General features: G+C 39.8%; 1 protein-coding gene and 1 pseudogene across 1 annotated transcript in view; one reads left to right on the forward strand and one right to left on the reverse strand.

Annotated features, from left to right (window-relative positions):
* LOC148133592 (vomeronasal type-2 receptor 26-like) overlaps window positions 1-22,389 on the reverse strand; it is a 274,460-nt gene that overhangs the window by 182,816 nt on the left and 69,255 nt on the right. The window lies entirely within an intron of this gene.
* LOC148133596 (vomeronasal type-2 receptor 26-like) lies at window positions 5,198-11,336 on the forward strand (annotated as a pseudogene).

Here is a 22,389-nt window from a genome sequence, read left to right on the forward strand (position 1 = left end):
CTAGCCGTCGGTGTAACAAGTGAATACATTCATCATGAGGTTTCTTATTATCATAAACCGTGTTAGCCACCTCTAAACCATTATCATTTAACACATATAATTCACCTCTTAAAGATGCAGTAATTTTCTTACCTTCTTTTTCAATTAAACAAGTATCTCCCCTAAAGGTAACTATGTATCCTAATCTAACCAACATTCTAACTGAAAGCAAATTAAATTTAAGTTGAGGTACATATAACATTTTTATGTTCTCCTTTATACAAGAACAATGAGCTATACCTTCACCTTTTGCCTTCATTTTCCATCCGTTTGCCAATGAGATATGCTGTGAACTCATGGACATTTTTACAAATTTTTTGTTATCATTTGTAATACAGTGGGACGCACCACTGTCAAGCACCCATAAATTATTTTTTACAACTCCATTACTATACATGGCTAACTCAAAATTCTTATTTCTTCTTTGATGACTTCCAGTATTCTGGCTTGCATTCTGGCGCTTTGGTTTCTTACAAAATTTTGCCAAATGTCCTCTCCCTCCACAATTAAAACACTTTTTAATTGCGAATGTAGTAGGAGATTCATTATTTTCCTTTTGAGGTTGCTCCCTCCTTAACTGATCTCTTTCAAGCCTTCTTCTGGCCTCTTCAATCAATCTGCCAGTGATATCAGTTAAAGTTAGGCTTTCTTTAGGCAATATTTCAAGGGAAGTTACGTAGTTATCAAAACTTTCGTCTAATGAAGATAGAATTATGTAGACCTGGTGTATTTCAGAGAAAATTAACTCCTTCTCATGAAGTTCTTGGAAAATGCTTTTCATAGTATTCAAATGACTCAGCATATCACCATTCTTTTGGAGATACGTGCGGAAAAGCTTCCGTGTTAGATTTATGTGAGCACCAACGTTATCTCGGACATAAATCCTCTTCAGTTTTTGCCAACACCCAACAGCTGTTTGCTCTCCACGTATATGAACAAGTTGCTGATCAGATAGTGTTAGTCCTATGATGCAAAGAGCTTGTTCATTTTTCTGTTTAAAGTCTTCTATCTTTTGACTATCTTCCTCATCTTCAGGATCCCATTCTTCTACGTTTGGTGGGTTTTCAATTATGTTCCACAGACCTTCTCTTCGTAGAAGTAGACTACATTTCATAGACCATGAAACATAGTTTGTTCCATCCAGCTTGGATATAAGGGACAAACTTTGTAGACTGTCTTGTGCCATGTTTCACTATATGGATATAAAACTATAATTGATAAAACAGAGCTGTCTGTTTACTGTAACGTGTAACAACACAAAAATCTCACTTTTTACATAAACCTGTTTTTATCCTAGTTAAACTGACTTTGCAGTCTCTCTGGGCCCATAACCAGTGTTAAGCCTGGATTCCCCAACGGGTGTTAAGGAAAACAAACTAAACAGAATGTACAGCGAAGTCAGATAGGAAGACAGGTAAATGTGTGAGATGAGTTTTCTAGTTAACACGCAGTAAAAATACAGATACGCTTGTGCTATCAAAAATATAGTTTATTCCATTTAAGAATTATAGCATAGTCAAAATAAACAGTCCATTAGTCATATATCAATTTCAGTCAAGTCTTGTCGGGGATACTCTATTTGCAAAGTCCGTGTTGAATAGCCAATGTCAGTTCACTTACAATAAATCAGTCCAATCTTTATATTCTCTCCGTTGAGAAAAATCAACACTCCTTCTCTCCCCGTTCCAGCAAGAACGCAGTCATCAATCCATCCAGTAATTAGGGATCAGTAAGCCAGAGAGAGAGAGCTGCAATTGCCTCGCTTCTTATATTGTGCTTTTACAACCACACCCTTAATTACATTCTTGCAGTTAAAGTTACACACACTTTAACTAACAATCCATGATACCATATTTATTATTTTTACCCAAACCAGTTAGGGTAAACAATGTTATCCCTAACAATACCCATCCTAAGAGGCCTGTAAGGGATGTGCAAGAGCACACCATCGTCCCTACCGTCCCTGTCCCACCGTCCTCATTCATTAGCACCTACTTCCTGCATTCCCACTCATGCCTACACCCATACCCATTATCCTGTAAGTGATTGACAAATCAAATCAATAAAATAAAATAAACAAATGTTTGATAATTGGTCTAGCAAATGTTTTGTATACTCTAATTAGTAGTGAAATATTACCAGAGAAAAAGCTACGATTATTTATTTTTTATTTATCTATTTTGATTTAATCACTTACAAAACTATAGGTATAAGTACATTTATTCCACCAGATAAAGACTGAACGCACCAATTATCGCATTAAACAAGAGGAAAACCTTCTACGCACGAATTCCACCTGTGCTTTCTACAATTTTGTAAACAACAAACTAAAAGACTCAAGGTCCATCCCACCCCTGAAAGGACCTAATGGTAAAGACTGCAATGATGACACCATTAAAGCCAACCTCTTTAACACATTCTTTGGCCCAGTATTTGTAAACAGCAATGGATCATGCCCAGTAGTCGAACCACAAACAACTACAATGATCAAATACATATCGATTTTACAGAAGACAATGTTGAAAAAGCACTACGCAATCTAAAACCATCTCTATGGTTTTGGACCTGACAGAATACGTGCCTACTTCTTAAAAAATCTATCCACTGCCATAGCAGAACCTCTAAGCATAATCTTTGAAAAATCTTTCAGGACCAGCTCCTTGCCTAACATATGGTCACAAGCCACAGTCATCCCCATCTTCAAAAAGGGAGACCCCAGCCTAGCTGAAAATTACAGACCAATCTCCTAATGCTGCGTCACCTGTAAAGTCATGGAATGACCTAACCATACAGCAACGTGCCCGCTCCCGTGCACTCCGCATTGAACTCAAAAACCGTCTAGACAATGGAGAGAAGGACCTGCATATTGACTACCATGCTGACTGTATCAAAAGTAAGCCACGCAACCCAATACTCAGCTTCTACCCTCAACCACAACCCTACCTCAACCGATCCACCATCACCCAAGACTAGGCACGCACGCCCCCAACTACCACTCTACCCGACTCTGTAGTTTCTTCCCCAAACCCCAAAAACTTTAACCTTAGACTGTCTACTATTGACCTCACCCCTTTCCTAAGAGGTCTGTAGGGGGCGTGCATAAGCGCACCAACGTGCCTACCGTCCCTGTCCTATTGTTTCTCTTATTCTTTTATTTTTCTTATATGTACCCATTTCATGTATTCACAACTATGTATACACTTATACTTATTATCTTGTAAACAATTGGCAAATCAAATAAATAAATAAATAAAATAAATTATTAACCAATCCATTATCCTCCACTTAGAGACAAACAACCTACTCTCTAATAAACAATTTGGTTTCAGAAAAAAACTACCCTGTAATCTGCAACTCTTACATTGCAAAAACATATGGACTACACAACTCGATCAGGGCAAAACAATAGATGCAATCTACATAGACTTCTGTTAAGCCTTTGATTCAGTGGTACACGACAAACTACTCCTAAAACTAAAATCTTATGGTTTCTCTGGACAACTGCATAACTGGATAGAAGCGTTCCTGTCAAATGGTCAAAATTGGGAGTGTCCTGTCAAATTCTGTACCTGTCAATAGTGGTGTCCCCCAAGTCAGTGTTCTAGGACCAACTCTAATACAGGGTGAATAGTCAAGACCTTGTTGATGATTCAAACTCTGTCAAGGACCTTGGAGTTCTCATCTCTAATGATCTAAGTGCTAGAGCCCACTGTAACTGCATAGCCAAAAAGGCGTTAAGAGTTGTTAACCTAATCTTACATAGCTTTTTCTCTGGTAATATTACACTAATAACTAGAGCATACAAAACATTTGCTAGACCAATACTCGAATACAGCTCATCAGTCTGGAACCCATATTAAGTATCTGATATTGGCACAGTTGAGAAAGTCCAGAAATATTTCACAAGAAGAGTTCTCCACTCCTCTACTAGTTGTAGAATACCTTATGCCACCAGACTCAAAATTCTAGACCTAGAAAATCTCGAACTACGCTGTCTTCGGTCTGATCTAAGTATAGTATATAAAGTCATATATTGCAATGTCCTACCTGTGAATGAATACTTCAGCTTCAACCATAACAACACAAGAGCAAACAATAGATACAAACTCAAGGTTAATAGCACCAAACCTCATTGCAGGAAATACAACTTCAGCAACAGAGTGGTCAATGTCTGGAATACTCTACATGACTCTGTGGTTTCCTCCCTTTCCTAAGAGGCCTGTAGGGGCGTGCATAAGTGCACCAACGTGCCTACCATCCGTTTCCTATTGTTTCTTTTTATTTCTCTTATAAGTATCTATCTCATGTATTCAAAACTATGTTTTTACTGATACCTATTATCTTGTAAACAATTGACAAAAATAAACAAATAAACAAAAAACAAACAAACAAACAAACAAATAAATAAATAAAATTGTCTCCTCTCCTCTCCTTCTTCTGTTCTATTCTATTCTATTCTATTCTATTCTATTCTATTCTATTCTATTCTATTCTATTCTATTCTATTCTATTCTATCAATTGTCTTGTCGGTAAATTTCTCCTTTGTTCTAGTTGGATCACTCCTTGATAAGGTTCAATCCATTACTTCTCTTCCTGCCTTCAGTTGCTTTAGAGAAGAGGTTGACAGACTTTTCTCTCTCTGTGACAGCCAGTCAAATATTGGTTCATGGAGGTCAAATTCACAACTTCACCATGACTCCATCTGCTCTGGACATGACAAGAAACACAAGAATGCTTTTTTTCTCCCAATTGGGTGTATGAGAAGCTATTGTTACAAGGACAGAAACTTGCTTTTTCTTGCAATCATCAGAAGTACAGTAATTGGAGTGTATCCCCTGTAGATTTCTAGATACAAAAACTTCCAAGCTATAAAAACATGTCTGAGTTCTCCAGATGGGGGTAAAAGATGAGACCTTAGCCTGTCTTGCAAAAAGCTCACTCCTGGGTTTGAAGAGACTCACATGTCTTTGTTTCCTTTATAATCACAGCCCAAACACAGGTAAGAGGAAGCATCTTAACTGTAAATTTGTTCTGTGGCCATCCAGGTGGTATAGGTGGTGTCTGATCTGCTAAAGCTCTAGTGAAAATTCAAGTTCAACTTTCAAATCAGTTTCTACCTAAACTTTTATTTCTGTCCCAAGAGGGAAGTTGACAAGAATGACCAGGTAGGAATGATGCTACGGTTGATGCTGATGCTCTTCTGGATCCTGGCTCCAACTACAGCAAAGAGGCTACAAACCATGTGTGTGTTCAGGGATTATATCCCATTACAGGAATGCTACTATAGGCCTGGTGATCATATTATTGGTGGAAATTTGCCCTTGGAAGGCAGTTTTGATTCTACTGTCCCTGAATTTAAGACATCAAATCTTCTTTTAGGTAATGGGTACGTTTCAGCTGGACCTCTTTCAAAAATACTTCTTCTAGTATTCTGCACTGTCTTAGTGTAATATACATCTTCTCCTTTTCTCAGTAAAATAGCAAGCTCCTAAAATAAGCCACAATTCTGAACTTCTGAAAGCTAGGTACTTCAAAAGAAATTCTTTATTGAAAGGAATAATCCTGATACTAGCCAAAGCAGAGTCTAAGATACCCCCAGGCATACAGGAACAGATAAATGAATGTGGATTTAGTCAACCAAAGAAACAACATGTTAATCCCCCTCCCCCTTTTCTGGGAACGTATTTTAGAAAAGTTTTTCAGGAATTTCCTCTCAGAGCTGGAATTTTTCTGGTCATTTCTCCTCTTGCTATCTCTCCAAGAGGTGACAAGGTTCCAGGCATCTGGCTGCAGTCATATATCGTGTGCAAGTTATACAGATTCAATACAAGGCTTAAGATATTCAGGTTACATCAAAAGGGTTACTTGTACCAACTCTCCCCACCCTTCTTCTTCCATTATAGAATGGCAGCATTCAGGTTTAGCTGAGAAAGATCCTAAAAAATAACCCCAAACCCAATTTGGATGTTGCTGCACCAAACCAAACACTGAAGCAAACTCTACAAGCAAACAACCTTGACTGTAATATTCCCTGTATTTTTCGCACTATAGACTCATCCCCAGTAACTACCAGCAGATCCTTGCATTTATGTTTGCTGTCTCCCAGGTCAATAAGGATTTTCGTCTACTCCCCAACATCACCCTTGGCTTCCACATCTATGGCCATTGCCAGAGGGAGATAGTTATTTCCTTAAACAGCCTCTCCATGCTCTCCTCACAAGGCCAAGTGGTTCCAGGTTACAAATGTGGCTGGAAGGGCACTCTGTTCTCCATCATTGGTGGCCTCAATTCCAAATCCTCAAGGCAGATGGATTCCATCTTCAGCATCTTTAAGATCTCACAGGTAAGAGAGCTCTCTTGGATACAGTATGTAGTAGACAGAGATCAGAAGGTTACTCAAAAGCAGAGAGGAAGGGTTTTTGGGGGGAGGCATATCATGAGCATGTGACTCTTAGTTAATTCTTTAATAAAAAGTAGCCATCATTTTAGTTCCATTTATTCTCTGAATCCGATTGTTAGTTTGTTTCTCTTGTCTTCCAACATACCTCAACCAATAAAAATGTGTAACTGGTGATCCCTAAAGTGAATGTCAACTTTTACTTTGTTTTTGAAAAAATAATTTCATTTTCTCCAGCTTGGTGTTGGCTTTGAGTTCTCTCAGGGAGAGAGAAGAGTTTATCCTTCCTTCTTCCGGATTAATCCTAAAGAATCTTCTCAATATGTGGGTTTAGTCCAGCTGCTCCTGCATTTCCGGTGGAACTGGGTTGGTCTTATGGCCCCTGAAGATGAGAGGGGAGAACATTTCATCTCAACTCTGACCCCAATGCTCCAGGAGAAGGAGATCTGCCTGGCCTTCTCTGAAAAGTTGAAATCACATGATCTTGAGATTATAATGAAAACATTAATTCTCAGTTTCAAGACTTGGTCAAAAACTGAAGTGATTCTTCTTTTTGGAGACTATGATTGTAGTTTCAGTGTACAGGCAATTTTGTTTAAATCAAGCAAGACAACATTTCAGAATGTTTGGATCTTAACCTCCCATTGGAAACTTAGTGTAGAGGAATCTAAAAACACAATATTATTTGTAAAGTCTTTCCATGGAGTCTTGCATTTCAGAGACCACACCGGGGATGTCTCAGAATTCAATCATTTTGTTCTGTCTTTAGACCCTTTGAACCCCCAAGGAGATGTCTTTCTCCCTCTATGGTGGGAATTGGTTTTTGGCTGCAAGATCCATAAATCAGGAGAGATCCCTACAAAGGGGGAAAAACAATGTACAGGAAAGGAGAATGTGCATAATCTGCCCAATTACATTTTTGAAACAAGAATGACAGGTGAAAGTTACAATATCTACAATGCCATTTATGCTGTGGCACATGCATTACATGCAATGTTTGGATCCAGAGCCCGACCAACCGTGATGAGGTTTGGAAAGAGGACCCCAAATATCCAATCATGGCAGGTAATTTCTGTGGTTTCTCAGAGAGGAAGTTTCCCATATGCATTTCTTCAGTTACTGATTCAATATCCGCATGTTATCATATCAATGCATATTAAAAGCAATTATTAGAAAAATATGAGTTAAGAATAATGTTTTGTTGGAAGAGGTTAGAGAGAGGGGAAAATAGAAGTGAAGGTTTGTTAAAATGTTTAAAAGTATGTCTAGCTAATGTTGGAAATGTAGTCAAAAGATGGGCTTATTTTATCATGTGTGGTGGCCTTGTGATAAAATAAAAAAAAATTCTGGGCAAAAATACACAGATGGCTCGAAAAGATAATAGGGAAACATGTAGATTTTATAGCTGAACTATTTTTATTAGGGATGATACCAGAACAATTTGATCAGAAAAGTTTGTATTTAGTATCACATGTTTTAACAGCAGTGAGGATTATTTTTGTACAACATTGGAAAGATGAAGAAAGACTGCAAGAGGAAGAGATAGTTAAGAAGATTCTAGATTCTGCAGGAATGGATAGACTTACATTTAAAATTAAACAGAAAGAAGACACAGAATATGATCAGACATGGAACTTATTTTACCAGTGGTTGGAGAGTAAGAATGGAATCTGTATTGTTAAGCAAATTAAATACCCAGAAAACTCATTTATTAAGCACTATGAAATGTAATAAATAGAACATTAATAAAAGTTATTACAAAAATAAGAAAAAAGAAGAAAGACCTTCATAAAGTCCTGAAAGGATTCAATCTTTGCCTGGGTTTCAAACCCATCAGACTTTTCTGCATTACTGGATAAACATTAAACTTCTCTGAACAGTGAATTGACAAATCAGGGCAAGCACTTCCTTTTCCTTGACTCCATTTCATCAAACATGGTTCCTGCATTCTTCTCTGTTCGATTCTCAGATAGAAAAAAAATCAAAGGAATTGTACTCTGTTGCCATACAAATCATTTAATCATTGCTACAGTGAATTTATCAGTTACAAGACCTTGGGATAAAGTAAATATTTAAAACTACATGTAATCAAATATCTCAGGAGTAAAAGCACATGATTAATTTTGGAATGTGGCACTGAAATTTTTCATATGTGCTTATTCTGGTAAAGCTTTATTTAAAGAAACCATGATACAAATGACCATTGATAAAGATTTTTTTTTTTTTTGTAGTTTCAGAGTAAATACTTGGTGTTACTCCAGATTCCTCAATTCTCCACCAAGAGAATCCTCTAGCTTTTCAGACATAAATTCATCTTCTCAAAATTGTCACGATGTTCTGATAGAAGCCATAACCGTAGATCTAACCAAATACTCCTATTTCTAAACATCACATTTATTTCAGATTCTACCCTATTTGGGCAATGTGCAGTTCAACAACAGTGCTGGAGATGAAGTCTCCTTTTCAGAAGATGGACTGGGATCTGCTCATTATGACCTTCTCAATTGGCTTTTCCTACCCAACCAATCTTTTGTCCCCATGAAAATTGGGCAAGTAAATCCTGAGGCTCCCCCAGGCCAGGATTTCACCATTAAGTCTGATGGAATTGTCTGGGCCACAAAGGTGAGCTGCAAGGAAATGTAAATTCTGGCAAAGATTCATTCTCTTCCTGAAATGCAGAACATCCTTCTAACTCAATTGAGTCAGAAATCATGGCAGTCATTTCGTGACAAATCTGCTTTTCATGGAACACATCTGAGGTCTGATTTGTGTCATTCCACAAAGGGAACAATTTCTGTTTGAAACGCAGAATGCAATTACAGCAAAAATCAGTTATTTCCATGGACCATTTCTGCTCAGTTGCATCCTCATAGTTCTTTCTTTTAGAAATGCTGTGGTTCAGTCACAAGCCTTCCTTTGCAGGATAAAATCCCAGTTCCAATTTCCAGCATCTGTTGGTCGATTGGGAGTTTCACTGGCCTGCATCCCCTCGTAGCTGTTCCTGGTTTTTGATAGGCAATGGTGAACAATTTGTTTAGAAGAGATTCTGAGCATAGAAATAGGAATGTGGGAACCAATTAAATAATTCATTGGTATTTCTCTTTCAGACCATCCCCTTTGCCAGGTGTGGCAGGAAGAGGTGCCAGGCAGGAGAAAGGAGAAGAGTTCCTGAGGGCAAGCAAGTTTGCTGCTACCAGTGTGACGCTTGTCCAGAAGGGACCTTTTCTAATCAGACAGGTAGACCAGACTTTAAACCTCCAGAATCAAAGGAAGACATTCATTAAATCAATCTATTTTTGTTCTTGTTGTCATTTGTGATGAGATTGATGTCCATTCATAGTGCCCTACCACAGAGGACACTTTTCCTAATCCTCAGCAATTGCTATTAGGATAGATTGAGGGCAGAATTTGTGAATCCCCAACATGCATTTCCACTCTAACATCCAATTGGGAAAACCAACTTCCAATGTTTTCCTGAGGTAGTGTGGTGTGTGATCCAAAGGTTTAATTTTTATCATTTAGTGCATGCTTCTTCCATCAGCTCTATCAACCTCTGAGGAAATAGACCTGCCAGAGAAAAAGGAGATCCATCTATCTATACCGCTTTGATAGAGTAGGATCAAAAAGTCTGAATGAACAAATTTGAAGTACAAAGCAGAGAGGTTAAGGCAGGGATATTATACACTGAATTAAAATAGCAGCATTCTTAGATAACAGATTTGTCATTCTTCTGTTGGTTCCAATATAAAGTGAGAGATAAAAGAGGCAGTAATCTCAACCTGAAAGCCTCATTACCCATGGAAGTGCACATTGAATGGATAGCTGGAATTGAACAAATCCTCATCACTGGTTAATCAGTATCATCATAAATGAAGGATATGCTCTTTTAGATGCCACAAAAAATGCACAGTGGGTTCTTTATTTAATCCCTTTGTAGGTAAGTCAATAGCAGAAAGGAAATATGCATATCAAAAGACAAAGAATTTTGATTTCAGATGCAGTTCATTGTGAATCCTGCCCAGAAGACCAATTTCCCAACAAGGACAAGGACCAATGCATTGCCAAGAAGATCCACTTCCTTGCTTACCAAGACACCCTGGGATACATATTAGTTTTTCTTGCTCTTTTACTATCTGGGATCACTTGTGCAGTCCTGTTGATTTTCTATAAACACCATGACACACCGATTGTCAAAGCCAACAACCGAGGTCTCAGCTACATCCTCCTAGTCTCCCTTCTGCTCTGCTTCCTCTGCTCCTTCCTCTTCATTGGTCAACCAGGGAAACTCACCTGTCTCTTCCAACAATCTGCCTTTGCCATTCTCTTTTCTCTTGCAGTTTCCTCTGTGTTGGCAAAGACTGTCATGGTGGTTCTTGCCTTCATGGCCACCAAGCCAGGGAACAAGACAAGGAAACTCTTAGGAAAACCACTGTCAAAATCCATTATCATAGCCTGTCCCCTAGTCCAAGCCCTTCTTTGTGCCACTTGGCTGGGAACCTCTCCCCATTTCTTAACTTGGACTTCCACTCCTTGTTTGGAGAGATCATCTTGGAATGTAAGCAAGGCTCAACTGTAATGTTTTATGGTGTCCTCTCTTACCTAGGACTTTTGGCTCTTGTCAGTTTCACAGTGGCATTTCTAGCTCGGAAATTGCCTGATAGTTTTAATGAGGCCAAGTTCATTACTTTTAGCATGCTGGTCTTTTGCAGTGTTTGGATCACCTTCCTCCCTACCTACCTGAGCACCAAAGGGAAGTCTATGGTAGCCGTGGAGATCTTCTCCATCTTTGCTTCTGGGGCTGGTCTCTTTGTTTGTATCTTTCTTCCCAAATGTTATGTTATAATACTGAGGCCCCATCTTAATTGTAAAGAAAATATAGTAAGAAACAAGAATTTCTAATTAATGCTAGGATTAGCCTCATTTGTATTTATTTTTGTGGCATATTTAAAATGTGATAATATTTCTAATAAATGATGACGTGAACGAGGAATTTGTCCATAAAAGAATTCCTTATCAAGTTCTGCAACTGCTTACAATATTCCTGTGATCAGTCTTTTGTTTTTCATGTTTTCAAAGTGTCCTTAGCAAGGTCCAATGCCCTGTATGTATGGAAAACTTGTTATTAAAGATGTGTTTTATTTCAGATATTTCTAATTTTATATGGCAAAGGAAAAAACCAAGAATTACATACAAACTAGGACAAGATGCTAAGGAAAAGGGGGGTGGGTGGGTTTACCAGACCTGAAATTGTATTTTGAGCCATATTGTCTGGCCTGGTTAAAAGAGTGGGTGAACCTCCAGAATAAGAGACTACCTGAATTAGAGGGCCACGAATTAAGGTTTGGATGGCACAGTTATTTATGGTATGAATATAGTTAAGCTTGATTTTAATAATCACTTTGCTAGAAGTGCAATACTAAGAGTTTGGAATAAATATAAAAGAAGGTTCTATACAAAGTTGCCTCTTTGGATGTCCCCACCCACTCAAGAAGCTTTTAAAAAAAAGAATTGGTAGTGAAGCCAGACAGATGGACGTACAGTAACATATTATCTTTCAACTCTGGTGAAGTTACATTAAAGTTGAGGGAAGAATTTGAATTAGACAGTTATGCTTGGCATTGCTTTACATATCAACAACTGAAAGAATGATTTAAATTGGATAAAAAAGAGTTGTGGGTTTGATTTTGCTAAAAATGAATTGGAAATCTTACTGCATGGTAGTGATGATGGGTTTTCTGCTAAAATAAAGCAAGATCATACACACATGTGAAAGTAAATCAGGAACCCTGTAACTGTGGAGTCTGTCTGGCAAGAACAAATAATTCTTATCCACAGGAAATATGCATGTGTAAATCTTGTAACAATCCTGGCTAATTAGAAAGCTGATAAAAGTAACATGAGTTAGACAACTGGCAGACCTCAGCTAATAGAGATGGTCTGGAGCAATTCAAATGTGTATTAGATAACTCCTAGGCCAGTCATTAGCTAAGACTTGGGAATAGGGACAGCTAGAGACCAATAGAACAAACTGTAGAATTATTACTAAAATGTTTATTAGATGATATTTCTTATTATCTCACTTTGCCCGACCTTCTCCTTTAGTGAAAATATATAAAAGTTACTCTATCCTTTGTTCTTGGCTCTTGGCATTTTGACCAGGAGCCCTTTTCCTTGAATAAAAAGCAATCCAATAAAAATCAATCAGAAAACCTGCACCTTGTGTCTGGCGTCCATCATTGGCTTCAGCACCAGGCTCAGACCCAAATTGGGGAGAACAGGGTCAATATTGCTAAGATTTATAAAATGTTATTGAAATTGAATTTGGAAAGTGAACATGTAAAACATTGTGTGATTCAGTGAACAAGGAATTTTCGATATAATGTGATGCTTGAACAATGGAAAAATATGTGGTTGAAAGGTTTTATATTTACACTAAACTATAATTTAAAAGAAAATTTTTATAAAATAATGTATCGCTGGTATTTAACACCGGATAAATTATCTAGAGTGTATAAGGGTATTTCAAATGAATTTTGGAAGTGTCAAAGAAAGAAGGAACTTTTACCATTTATGGTGGACATGTGATAAAGCAAAGAAATTTTGGAGTAAGATATTATAATACAGAAAATTCTTAAAACAAAAATAAAAAATGAAACCAGAAACTTTTCTTTTGGGTTTGGAAACTTGGAGAAAAAATTTGGAACTTTTATCTTATATATGTTGACACACAAAAAATGGAAGGACACTTTGATTCCCATTATATGAATGGCTATAGAAGCTGATGAAGTTGGCAGAAATGGCTAAATTGACCATTTTGGTTAAAGCAGAGAATATAAGTACTTGGTTTGCACATGGAGACCGCTTGTGAACTTTGTGCTTAAAGTGGAAAAAAATGAAAAGTTGATTTTGGGTTTTACCGATTAGGCTGATGTTTTTCTAGAAATGGCTAGTTTATATTATTATAAGAAAACAAATAGTTGTAGTTTAATGTTAATGCTTTTTTTTTACTGCAACAGAGGGAGTTGGAAGTCATTGTTTCTTCTTTTCCTTTCCCCAATTTCTCCTCACTTTCCTCTCCCCTTCCCCCTTCTACTGTGTCTTCCTATTTACTTTTGTGTTTTATCTTACAACCTAGTAAAAAATGTTAAACTGAAAAAAAGGTGTGTTTATTATTTCAAGGAGGGAATTTTCTTATTTTGTTCCTTATTTTATTTAGTTTATTTTTAAGGTATTGTTTTAAAGGATTGGGTTCGATATCAGTGTTTCTATACATATACAATGTATTTGTGTATGTATAGAAACTTGAGGCTTTATAAAATTTCTTTTTTTTGAAATAGCCATGTTTAAATCCTCCCACCCATCAAGATCTGCAGTGCTGCCTCATCAATGTGAGGCTCAGAGTTTCCCTCAGAGGAATGAATGGGAATGCATAGGAGGTGCACACATAGGAGGTGGAGAGAGCATGGAAGCCAATGGTGTCTTGCAGGAGCTGCAACCCAATGGACCCCACTGGGGCTCTGCAGCCCATGCTGTGCAGGTGGGTCCAAGCACTGGGACTGCCAGGTCGGCCCTCCAAGCAGCAGGCAGAGATAGAGGCATGGGAGTGAGGCAGGTGATCAGGCCTGCTGAATGCACCGGGTGGCCGCCCACTCACCTGCCCACTCTGTCCCACCATCTGCTTTTGCTTGCCCATGGCCATCTCAGCTGGGACAGGGCAAGTGGCTGTGTGGCCCCCTTGCAGGCCAAATTTCATGCCACCCTCCATGCATCTGCTTCCACTTGTTACTGTTGCTTCCACCACAGGGCTCAGCCAGTGCTGTCCAAACCTCTTCCTCCAGCTCCATCAGACACGTGGGATGAGCCTCCCACCCACTGCCCCAACCGCAATGGCCCCACTTTATGGGAAAGGCAGGGAGACCCATCCCCAGGAGGCAGCCAGGACTCCCGTCCCTACTCTGCCTCGCCTGAGCCCAGCCCCAGAGCTGACCCACATGCCCTACACCAGCGTACCTCAGAACCCCACAACCAGGCCACCCCCACCTCACCTCCTGCCTCATCTTCAAGCAGGGGCACCAACAGTAGCAGCCCCTCCAGCAGGAGCCCTGCTGTCCCCCAACCCTCCCCCCAACCCAGGATGCCCAGACTGGGCAAGGAGAGTGACCCAGCAGCAGCAGCCAGGAGGGGGAGGAGGAGGCAAGTGGGCCCAGGCATCCCCTCAGGGAAGTGGGGTTGGGCTATGGAGTCCGTTGACACCCTGTGTGGCCTGAGAAGGTCAACGAGGCTCCTCCAGTGGATCAGCGGGTCCCACCCCACAACATGAGGGACCACATCCACCCTGGCCATGCTCACCCAGACACCCATGCTCCCCCTGGCTCCCCTGTGGGCAACAACAATCCTGATCTGGCCCTCAATGAAATGGAGTTTGACAGCCCTGCTTTAGCTCATGTTGAGTCAGATTCATCCCTCATGTTCCTTCAGCAGAGCTCAAGAGGATTGCATCCCATCCAAGGCCTCAGTAGCTTTCCTATTCCAGGAAGTGGCTGAGGCCTCAGAAGGACCATGCAGCAGAGCCTGGGGTATAATCCCCAGTTCCCTTTGGAACCCCATCAGTCACTAAGAGTGGACTGGCCTCCCTGCATTGAGGGGCAGCATAAAAGTCACCAGGCCATGATCTGGCCAGGACAAAAGGGACCAGGGTAGCTCCTCCTCAGATCACGTTGGAAGTGGTCTGTTTTGAGTTGAGCCAAGTAGGATGGAGGCCATGTTGAAATGCCTCTAAGGCCTGTCCCAGGGATGGCAAATGGACATTGCTCAAGAGCATACGTCTGGAGAACCCCAGAGTCAACTATGAAATGCCCTCCAGAAGCTCAGACACGGAGGTTGCCATGCAGCAAGAAAGTTTGTTCATTTGTTTGTTTGTTTGTTTATTTATTGGTCAAACATGTAGAAGATAACAAGTATAAGTGTGAACATAACCAAGAACAAAGGAAATAAATACAGATAAATGGGGACAGTAAGACAGGAACAGTAGGTACGCTACTGCATTTATGCATGCCCTCTTTAAGAACCTCTTAGGAATACTGATGCAGTACAATAGAAATGATCCCAACTGGTCCTGTGAATGAATCTTCAAGAAAAGAATTTCAGACCTGGCAATTTGGGGAGCAGCACCACAAAAGTCCAAAAGAAACACCCAGATGACAATTCCTACCCTTCAGCTGCAGCAACAGAAATTTGCAAGTCTTGCCAAAAAAATGCAGTTAATATCCTGAGATTCTTCCTCAAATTCCATTTCTGCCTTGTGCTACCATTCCAAAATAGCACTCATGTTATCTGACCAAACTAGGGCATAAGCCAAAATCAATCTTGTGTGCAGGGGTCATTTCCATGCAGGTCAACTACACAACTTCCACCATGACTCCATCTGCTCTGTGAATTAGAAGAAGAGACACAAACATGTTTTCCATTCTGTTGCATGAAGAGAAGCTGTTGCCAAGGGGATAGGACAGTGGCTTTTCCCTGCAATTATCAGAACAACAGGCATTCTTCATGTATTCCCTGTGGATTTCTAGACACAAAGATCTTCCAGGATAAAACTTACTTTAAAAAATACACCCGAGTTCACCAGCTGGCGGACAGAATGTGACACCTTAGTCTGTCTTGAAAAGAGCTCCCTCCTGGGTTTGAAGAGACTCATATGCCTTTGTTTCCTCTATGGTCATGGCCCAAACACAGGTAAAGAGGAAGCATGGTTGCTATAAATTTGCCCTGGGGACATCCAGGTGGCACAGGTGGTGTCTGATCTGCTAAAGTTCCAGTGAGATTTCAGGAGCAACCTTCAAATCAGTTTATGCATAAACCTTGGCTTTTGTTTTAGGAGGGAAGGTGATAAGAATGACCAGGCTGGAGTCATGCTACTGTTGATGCTGTTGCTCTTCTGGCTCCTGGCTCCAACTACAGCAAAGAGGATCCAAACCATTTGTGTGTTCAGGGATTATGTCCACTTAAGGAAAAGGAACTATAGGCATGGTGATCTCATTATTGGTGGGAATTTTACCCTGGGAACCATTGTAAAGTCTCCTTTCCTAGACCTTAATACATTGATTCATCATCTACATAATACGTAAGTTTCAGCTCGAGGGGAAACATGCAGATAATTTTTTTTTTTTTGTTTCAAAATCAGGGACTTTTTTCAGAAATGCTTCTTTTAGTATTTGCACTGTCCCGGTGTAGTACACATTTTGTGCTTTTCTCAATAAATTAGAAAGCTGTTAAAATGGGCTGGAATTCTCAAAATCTTCATCAGGAAGGTGATGCTCCCCAACATCACCCTTGGCTGCCACATCTATGGCCATTTCCAGAGGGAGATATATATTTTCTTAAACAGCTTTTCCATGCTCACCTCACGAGGCCAAGTGGTTCCAGGTTACAAATGTGATGTTCAGGACACTCTGCTCTCCATCATTGGTGGTCTCAGTGCCAAGTCCTCAAGGCAGATGGCCTCCATCTTCAGCATCTTTAAGGTCCCACAGGTAAGAGAACTTTCTTGGATACAGTATGGAGTGGACAAAGATCAAAAGCACACAGAAAAGCCAAAGATGAACCTAAAAGTAGTTTTTTTGTTGGGGTGGGGGATATAATGAGCTTGTGATTCTTATTTTATTCTTTATTAAAGGGTAACCATCATTTTAGTGCCATTTATTCTCTATATTAGGGTGTTGGTTTCTTCTCTTTTCTTCCGATGTACCTCAACCAATAAAAATGGCAAAAAAGGGAAGAAGATTAATCCTGATTAAGTCTGACTGCGAGGGCCATCAACCACACAGTGGTAACAACTAAAGTCAACAGAAAGCTTTTACTTTGTCTTTGAACAAATAATCCCTTTTTCTACAGCTCAGTGTTGGCTTTGAGTTTTCTCAGGGAGAGAGAAGAGTTTATCCTTCCTTCTTCCAGATTAATCCCAAGGAATATACTCAGTATGTGGGTTTAGTCCAGCTGCTCCTGTATTTCCAGTGGAACTGGGTTGGGCTTTTGGCCCCTGAAGATGACAGGGGAGAACGTTTCACTTCAACTCTGACTCCAATGCTCAAGGAGAAGGAAATCTGCCTGGCCTTCACTCTAATGTTGGAATTGGATCATTTTGAATTCACTCAGAACAAGTTTATTTTCAATGTCCTTACCTGGTCTAAGGCAGAATTGTTTATCATGTTTGCAGACTCAACTGTTATTAGCACTGTAATATGGGTGGTACATTTTTTTGAAAAATTCAAAAAATTATGCTTTAGAAAAGTTTGTATCTTCACTTCCCATTGGAAACTTGGTGTGGAGGAATCTGAATACACATTGCCATATATAAAACTTTTATATGGGGTCTTGCATTTTAGGGACCACTCCGGGGATGTCTCAAAATTCAGCCACTTCCTCCTGTCTTTAGACCCCTTGAACCATTAAGGAGACGTCTTTCTCCTTCCATGGTGGGAATATATCTTTAGCTGCAAGATCCATAAATCAGGAAAGATCCCTCCAAAGGGAGAAAAACCAATGTACAGGAAAGGAAAATGTACAGAATCTGCCCAATTACATTTTTGAAAGGAGCATAAAAGGAGAAAGTTACAGTATCTACAATGCTGTTTATGCTCTGGCACATGCTTTGCATGCAATGTATGGCTCCAGAGTTCAACCGAGCATCATGATGCTTGGAAAGAGGACCTCAAATGTCCAGTCATGGCAGGTAATTTCTGAGGCTTTTGACTCAGTCCACAGATGCTTAGAACGGAAATTCCCCTTATGAATTTTTTCACTTCCTGATTAAATGCCTGCAAACTCCCATACCAATTCATCTGAGACCACATCTGAGATGCTTCCTTAAACATGGCCCAGTAGATCAAACATTGTCCCTGCATTCTGTAGCCTTTTGCAACAAGCTAGAGAAAATCAGTGGAATTTTTGATGGCTCTGATAGAAATTATTTATTTATTTCAAACATTCATTTATCAGTTAACAAGATCTTGGGCCAAAGGAACTATTGGAAAGTATTACAAGTATTACAAGAGGAAAAGCCTAAAATTAAATTTAGATTGTGGAATTCAAATTCTTGTATTTTGATCAAATTGGAGTTGGAAAGTATGTCCAGTGATAAAGGGGAAACTTTTAGTTTCAGAGTTAAATACACCTGATTCCTCAGTTCACCACTAGGAGATGGAACTATCTTCTCAAATATAAACCCATCTTCTCAAGATGGCCATTATGTGATGGTAGAAGCTATGACATGTCATTTGTGGCTCTAGCCCAAATACTCCAATATCTGAAGGTCTCTTTTATTTCAGATTCTCTCCTATTTGAGGAACATGCAGTTCAATAACAGTGCTGGAGATGAAGTCACCTTCTCAGAAGATGGACTGGGATCTGCTCGTTATGATCTTCTCAACTGGGTTCTCTTCCCCAATCAATCTTTTGTCCCCATTTAGGTTGGGCAAGTAAATCCTGAGGCTCCTCCAGGCCAGGATTTCACCATTAAATCTGATGGAATCGTCTGGGCTACAAAGGTGGGCTTCAAAGAAATGTTACAAGTACAAAGAAAGATGCATTCTCTTACTGAGATGCAGAACAACTTTCTAACTTGAGCAATAATCAAGCCAGAAATTATGGCAGTCATTTGATGAAAAATCTGCTTTGCACATTTGAGGTCTGATTTGTGTCATTCCACAAAGGGTTAGGCTTGGGAACATTGTCTCCTTGAAATACAGTATGCAATTATAGGAAGCAACAGTGATTTTCATGCACCATTTCCACTCAGTTGTAACCTCACAGTTGTTTCTTTTAGAAACAATGTCATCCTTCCTGTGCAGGCTGAGATTCCAGATCCAATCTCCCACATCTATGGGTGTGTCAGAAATGTCCCAGGCATGATTACCTCAGGATTGTTCTTGATTTCTGATTGACAGTGGCAATATATTTCTTTAGATGAGATTCTGAATGCAATAGGAATAGGGAAAGGAAATAGGAATGGGGGAAAGAATGAATGCAGCTTAGGTCATCTCAAGTATTTCTGTTTTCTGTTTCAGAAGGTGCCCTTTGCCAGGTGTGGCATGAAGAGGTGCCATGCAGGAGAGAGGAGGAGAGTTCCAGAGGGTGAAGAGGTTTGCTGCTACCAGTGTGGTGCTTGTCCAGAAGGGACCATTTCAAACAAGACAGGTAGACAAGACTTCAAATGTTAATCTTTTAAGATCAAAGAAAACATTCATTAAGTCATTTTTCGTTATTGTCATTTTTTATGAGATAGACATGAAATCCTATCTTCCAGCAAAACCTTTCACAGAGTCTTTCCCGATCCTCAGCACTTCCTTGCATGATAGCTTGAAGGCAGACTTTATGAATGTCCAACTTGGATTTCCACTCTAACAACAAATTCCAAAAACAGCCTTCCAATCTTTCCTGAGGAAGTTTGGTGTGCAGTCCAAGCTTTAATTTTTATTACACAGAATATGCTCCTTCCATCAGCACTATCAACCTCTGAGGAAATAGACCTGCCAGGGAGAAAGGACATTCATCTATCTATGTCAATTTGGTAGAGCAGGAGGGAGCAGAGAAACCTCTGAATGAACAGATTTGAGGTACAAAGTAGAGAATTTAAGGAAGGGATAATGTACTCACAAACAAAACACTAGCATTCCTGGATAATAGATCTATCAGTCTATTGTGGGTTCCTTTATAAAATAGGAGAAATAACAGGCAAGCTACTCCGGACGGAAAGCCACTCATGGAAGGGCACAGTGAATGGATAGCTGGAACTGAATCCTCGTCTCAGGCTAATCTATCACCAGGATCATGGTAAATGGTTTGCTCTTTCTCTGCCCGATAAATTGCACATGGGTTCTTTCATCACTCCTTTTATGAGTTGGTCACCAGCAGAAAGGAAACACCTCTATCACCTTTGTGGAAGGGATAATGTACATTGCAATTTCTCAAAAAATCCTTAGACAAAGACTTTTGATTTCAGATGCAGCTCACTGTGAACCCTGCCCAGAAGACCAATATCACAACAAGGACAAGGACCAATGCATTGCCAAGGAGATCCACTTCCTTACCTATCAAGACTCCCTGGGATATATTTTATTTTTTCTTACTTTTTTCCTTTCAGTGATCACAATAGCAGTTCTGGCAATTTTTCTTAAACATTATGACACCTATTGTCAAGGCCAACAACCAAGATCTCACCTACATCCTCCTGGTCTTCCTTCTGGTCTGCTTCCTCTGTTCCTTCTTCTTCATTGGTGAACCAGGGAAGCTCACCTGTCTCTTCCAACAATCTGCTTTTGCCATTCTCTTTTCCCTTGCAGTTTCCTCTGTGTTGGCAAAAACTGTCATAGTTGTTTTGGCCTTCATGGCCACCAAGCCAGGGAACAAGACAAGGAAACTCTTAGGAAAACCACTGACCAACTCCATTGTCATAGTCTGTCCCCTGGTCCAAGCCCTTCTTTGTGCCACTTGGCTGGGAACCTCTCCCCCATTTCTTAACTTGGACTTCCACTCCTTGTTTGGAGAGATCATCTTGGAATGTAAGCAAGGCTCAACTGTAATGTTTTATGGTGTCCTTTCTTACCTAGGACTTTTGGCTCTTGTCAGTTTCACAGTGGCATTTCTAGCTAGGAAATTGCCTGACAGCTTTAATGAAGCCAAGTTCATTACTTTTAGCATGCTGGTCCTTTGCAGTGTTTGGATCACTTTCCTCCCCACCTATCTGAGCACCAAAGGGAAGTCCATGGTGGCTGTAGAGATCTTCTCCATTTTGGCCTCTGGAGCTGCTAAATTCTAACTCAGTATTGGCCTTATTTATATTTGTCTTTGAGGCATGTTTGGAATGAGATATTTTTTAAAAAAAAATGTTGACAAACTTGTTTATTATTAAAAGGTGAACATTTTCTCATTTTATTCCTTTTAATTTAATTCATTTTACAAGTTAATATTTTGAGGAGATGGGTTCAATATTAGTGTTTTTAAGCAAATATGGTGGTTTCCTTAGATACTTCAGGCTTTATAGAATTGCCTGTTCAATTATTTTTGAACTGGTAGAGTTTAAATTCCCTCACATCTGGATCTTCCGTACTTCCTCATCAATGTCAGGCAGAATTTTCCTGAGCTGGAAAAGCAAAGTATCCATAACCTTTTGCAATATATTAATAATCTCTCATGATATTTCATCTCTTAGACTTCCATGAGAAACGATGATGGTCTATGAGATCTCCATTCAGGGAGAGTCTGCACAGGAGAAATTCAACCCATGCCCAGGATCATAATCAAATTTCCTTAATGCGTATACTTTCCCTGCAAGGTCAACCAGGGTGTGACAGTCATCCCAGCTTCCTAACTAAGGTTAGGAGGCATTTGCCAATTACACAGTCCTGTGACATATGGTAAGTTAAAGGGGATAACCAGCATCTTCAATGGTGCCTTGGAGGAACCTGAGAGCCACTTATTTCATGGTCTATCCTGGAAGATCCTGAAAATGTCCAGTATTGTAAGCACCACTTCATTTTGGACCAACTACAGTTTTCAAGGGGTCTTCAGGCATAGCCCCAATGCAAGAACATTGCAATTGTCCAAATGGGAAGTGACCCAGGCTGAACCATCAGCTCTGTGTAGTGCACAATTGGTATGTTGATGATAACACCTTCATTTCCATCAGATTTCTCATGTGTGAATTGGCCCATAAAATAATAAACTTGAATACACCATTTCTGATAATCTCTTCTTGAAAGCCTCCAGTGAGGAAGCTGACACAACTTCTGAAGGCAACTTCTGTTCCATTGTTTGGTTTTTCTCACTGTCAGAAAATTTCTCCTTATTTCCAGGTTGAATCTGTCCTTGTTCAGTTTCCATCCATTATTCCTTGTCTGGTCTTCAGGTACTTTGGAAAATAGCTTGACCCCCTCCTCTCTGTGGCAGCCCCTGA

The sequence above is a fragment of the Notechis scutatus genome, chromosome 1, assembly GCF_049901735.1.
Source record: "Notechis scutatus isolate UNSWTSFEM ecotype Mainland chromosome 1, rNotScu1.2, whole genome shotgun sequence".
In the NCBI taxonomy this organism is placed as follows: Eukaryota; Metazoa; Chordata; class Lepidosauria; order Squamata; family Elapidae; genus Notechis; species Notechis scutatus.